This window comes from Chrysochloris asiatica, unplaced genomic scaffold (assembly GCF_000296735.1).
Source record: "Chrysochloris asiatica unplaced genomic scaffold, ChrAsi1.0 scaffold00089, whole genome shotgun sequence".
In the NCBI taxonomy this organism is placed as follows: domain Eukaryota; kingdom Metazoa; phylum Chordata; class Mammalia; order Afrosoricida; family Chrysochloridae; genus Chrysochloris; species Chrysochloris asiatica.
In genome coordinates, this window is record NW_006408607.1 from 12,485,100 (window position 1) to 12,490,493 (window position 5,394).

Consider the following 5,394-nt stretch of genomic DNA (forward strand, 5'->3'; position numbering starts at 1 on the left):
CAACATTTCCATTGAAATCACCATAATTAGGACTGCATCTTGATAGCATGTTTGATCAATTTCAGAAGATGATTGTGCAATTCTTTAATTCCATCATCACTAGTTTTCGTGATTGGTATGTGAAATGTCTTCCTTTTAGGCTTATGGTAATCAACCAATCAAATATAGTATTGTACTTTAAGATAGGTCTTGAAATGTTCTTTGTGATGGTTGCTAAGACATTCCTCTCCAATATTTGTCTGTCAGTTCATTGTAATGTGGTCTCTTGTGTCTTGTTGTGTTTTTGGAAACAATGGCACTGGTATTTTTTAGCACCAGCAACATAAAACATGGCAGACAGGTTTCAGATGAGATTTTAAACAAAGATAGACTAGGATGAAAGAGAGACAGACTAATTCTGAAATATTCAGTCATTGAAAACCTTATCAATAACAGTGGAACAGTATCAGAAATCACCAGAATATTGACTATGGAAATGTGATGAAGAACACCAGACTATTGTCAGATATAGTGTCAGAAGATAAGACCCTCAGGTTGAAAGGTACCCAAAATACGACTGGGAAAGAGCTAGCTTCGCAAAGGTCAGTTGATTGTGATGACATAAATGGAATAAAGCCTTTTAAGACTTAAATTTGTTAATGAGCACAACTCAAAATGAAGAAAAGCAACTTTAAACATCCATTAATAATTGGAACATAGGATATACATAGTATGAATCTAGGAAAATTGGAAATTGTCCAAAATGAAATTGAGGGCATAGGCATTGATATCCTAGGTTTATAAGGCCAGAAATGACAAATTGGAGAGCAATGGAGTCTCATTCATCTTAAAAAATAACCTATCAAGATCTGTCTTGACAGGATAATATCTGTATTCCTACAAGAAGACCAGTTAATAAAACTATTATTCAACTTTATACACCAGTGACTATGCCAGTGATGATGAAATTGAAGAATTCTATCAATTTCTTCTCTCTGAAGTTGATCAAATATGCAATCAATATGTATTGATAATTACTGATGATTGGACAGGAAAGGTTGGAAACAAAGAGGAAGGATCAGAAGTAAGAAAATATGGCTGAGGTAATAGAAATGTTTCTGGAGACTGCATGATAGAATTTTGCAAGCGCAATGATTTCTTCATTGCAAATGCCTGTATTAAACAACATAAAATATGAATGTGCACGTGGAAATCACTAGTTGGAATATAAAGAACAAAACAGACTGCATTTGTGGAAAGAAACAATGCAAAAGCTCCACATCAACATTCAAAACAATGCCATGGGCAGACTGTGGAACAGACTATCAATCGTTCATATGCAAGTTGAGGCTGAAACAAAATAAAATTAAAACAAGTCCACAAGAGCCAAAATATGACCTTGAACATATCCCACCTGAATGTAGAGATCATCTGAAGTACAGATTTTATGCATTAGAGACTAAAGACTGAAGATCAGAAGAGTTGTGGGATGACATCAGAAACATCATAGAAGAAGAAAGCAAAAGGTTATTCAGAAGACAGCAAAAAAAGAAAGACCAAAATGGATGCCAGAAAAGACTCTGAAACTCTCCAGCATAGAGCTGCTAAAGCAAATGGAAGAAATGAGGAAGTAAAAGACAAAGTTAAATATTATAAAGAAATATGCATAGTCATAGAGTAAGGAAACCAAAAGGGAGGAAGACACACAGCATTTCTTAAACTGAGGGAACTGAATAAAAGATTCAACTCCAACTTAATATTGAGGGATGCTATGGGCAAAATATTAAATGATACAGTAAGCATAAAAAGAAGATGGAAGAAATACACAGTCACTGTACCAAAAAGAAATGGTCAGTGTTCAACCATTTCAAGAGGTTGCATATGATCAAGAGTCAATGATATTGGAGGAAGAAGTCCAAGGTACACTGAAAGTAATTGGGAATGAACACGGTACCAAGAATTGATGTAATGCAAATCAAAATCTTTCAACAAACTGATGAAGCACTGAAGGCTCTCACTCATCTATGACAAGAAATTTGTAAGAAAATGACCTGGTCAAGTGATTGGAAGAGATCCATATTTGTGCCCATTCTAAAGAGAAGTAATCAAACAAAATCCAGAAGCCATTAGGCAATAGCATTAGTATCTTATATAAGTAAAACTTTGCTAAAACTAATCCAAAAAATGGTTGCAAACTTACATTGACTGCCAGAAGTTCAAGCTGGATATAGACAAGGATGTGAAACAAGGGATATTATTGCTGATGTCAGATGGATCTTGGCTGAATATCAGAAAGCTGTTTACCTTTGTTTTATTGACTATACAAAGGTTTTTAATTGTGCGGAGCATGAAAAGCTATGGGCAATATTGAGGATAATGTGTATTCTGGAACACTTATTTGTGCTAATGACTAGCCTGCATATACATGAAGAGGCAGTTGTTCAAACAGAACATGGCAACACTGAGTGGTTTAAAATTAGAAAAGGTGTGCATCAGGGTTGTATTCTTTCACCATACTTAGTCAATCTTTATGCTGAGTAAATTATTCAAGAAGCTGGATACCTGAAGAAAAACATGGCATCAGGATTGGAGGAAGACTCATTAACAACCTGCAGTATGCAGATGATACAGTCTTGCTTGCTGGAAGAGAAGAGGACTTAAAATATTTATTGATGAAGTTCAAAGATGACAACCTTTGGTATGAGTTGCACCTCAATGTACAGAAGACAAAAATTCTAACCATTGGACCAAAAAGCAACAGCTATATAAATGAAGAAAAGACTGAAGTTGTCAAATATTTCATTTAACTCAGATCAGCCATCAGCACTAATGTGAGCAGCAGATAAAAAAATAAATTACATATTGCATTAGGTAAGTTTGTTGTATAAGAACTCTTTAGCATGTTCAAGAACAAGGATATTAGTTTGAGGACTAAGGTGCATCTGACAAAAACCATGATATATTCAATAACAACAATATTCAATAACCACATATGCATGTGAACGTTAGACAGTGAATAAGGAAGACCATAGAAGAACTGATGCATTTGAATTATGGTGTTGGAGGAGAATATTGAAAGTACCATGGACCACCAAAAGAACAAACCAATCTGTTGGGAGAAATAAAGCGAGAATGCCAGGATGACCAGATTTTGTCTTTCATACTTCGGACATATTATCAAGAGGGATCAATCCCTGGAGAAGGATATCATGTTTGGTAAAGTGGAGGGTTGGAGAAAAAGAGAAAGACCCTAATGAGATGGATTTGTGGCAGTAGCAACAAATTCAACTGTAGCAATGACTTTGACGTTGGCACTGGACTGGACAGTGTTTCGTTTTGTTGTGCATATGGTCACTAGAAGTAGGTACCTACTCAATGGTGTATAACAACAGCAACATCAAGTCTTTCCTCTTGAAACTGGTTACTGGCATAGTAAACCATATGAATGTCTAATTCAAAATGGCTGTAACCATCCATTTTAGCTCACTATTGCCTCGGATATAGATTTCTAGAAATTTCTTTTTATTTTGACAATTTAAAATCTTTCTAGAGTCCTACTTTGTACATTCCATGTTATGATAGTGAATGGATGTTTGCAGCTTTTCTCACTTTGAGTTGTGCTCCATCAGAAAATTAAGGTCTGGGAAGCTTTACTCAATTCATGTCATTGAGGTCAATTCTACTTTGAGTAGGCAGTTCTTCCCTAATTGCATTTTGATTGCTTTCCAACCTGAGGGGCTCATCTTTCGGTTGTATATCTGCAGTGCTCAACTGCTATTCATAAGGTCTCAAGTGGCCAAACATTCTGAAGTAGTACCTCTCCTTCTTTCTAGTCTGTCTTAGTATGTAAACTCCACTGATATATGTTCATTATGGGTGACCCTACTAATATTTCATATAAAGGTGGCATAGCTTTCAGCACCACGGCAACGTGCAAACCACCACAGTAAAATAAACTGATATAGAAGCATGGTGATATGATACAACCCTCTCAAATTAATGTACAAAATATATCCATACTTTGTACATTTCTGTTTCTTTTATTAGTGGATGTGTGCAGCTCTTTCTTCTCATTTTGAGTTGTGCCCCATCAGAAAATGAAGGTCCTGAAATCTTTGCTCCATTCAGGTCATTATAGTTAATTCTACTTTGAGGAGGCAATTCTTCCCCAGTCCTATTTTAATTGACTTCTAATCTGAGGAGTCCTGGTGTGACACTGTTGATGAATGCGTTGGACTGTAAAGCTGGCTTGGACTGTATAGGCCAGTGGTTCAAGCCCACCAGCTGCTCCCATGAAACCCTGTACAGGGTTACTGTGAGTCAGATGATGACTCGACGGCACTTAGTAACAGTAACAACCTGAAAAGCTCATCTTTTGGACCTACATCTGACAATATTCCACTGTTGTTCATAATTTTTCAGTTGCTAACTATTCAGAAGTAGTCCACCTCTCCTTCTTCCTAGTCTGTCTAAGTCTGGAAGCGCCACTAAAATACGTCCCTCATGGTATTTGAAATATCAGTGGCATGGTTTCCAGCATCTTAACATGATTATGTTTTCACAGTTTGACAAACTTGCATACAATAGGGAGAGCCATCTAGTTGACACAAAACCTTAACTATTACAACTGGTAACTGTAAAGGTAGTTTCTTTGAAGACAATTCCATCCCAAATATTGGGAAAAAAGTAGAATTGGGTGCAGTTGTTGGTTAGATAGACTCAACTAAATGAAACAAAATGTATGTTAATGTGGAAATTATTATTTTTAGGCTTACATCAGAATTAGAGATATTCAGATTATTTCAGCTCACAGAACTCATAATGAGCATTTTTATTTGTATGATGACATAAATTAACTAACCATATTTTAAAAAGCAACATTTTCACAAAATCTTGTAATCAAATAATTACCATCTGCAATTTGAAAAAGAAAATGAAAATCAAGCTCTAAAAATTATAGGACTTCTCTATAGAATTAGTCAATGGCATGCTTGGCCTTTAAGCCTTGCATTCTGAATCTAGAGTCCTTCTTGAAACTAAGGGTAAGTCAAAAAGCATTGCTATAAAGAATTTCTCTCAAAAAGATACTTATCACTCTTTTGGCTTTCTCAACAGCAACATGGTGGTTGGCAAGAACAAGGACCTTACAAAAGGCGACAAAAAAAAAAAAAAAAAAAGTAAAATTAATTATGAAAAAAAAAGAGCAAAGAAGAAAGTAGATGTTGTTGTCAGGTGCCATTGAGTCGGAACCGACTCATAGCGACCCCATGCACAGCAGAACAAAAGAGTGTCCGATCCTTGGCCAACCTCACTGCCGCTGCCACACTTGACACCATTAATGATGCCAACTGGCCAATCAATCTCATTGGGGGTATTCCTTTTTTTCTCTGACCCTCCACCTTACCCAGCATGACA

The 5,394-nt window shown here is 36.1% G+C and overlaps 1 pseudogene; it reads left to right on the forward strand.

Annotated features, from left to right (window-relative positions):
• Window positions 1-5,098: 5,098 nt before the first annotated feature.
• The window catches only part of LOC102837850, a 2,400-nt pseudogene continuing 2,104 nt past the window's right edge, over window positions 5,099-5,394 (forward strand).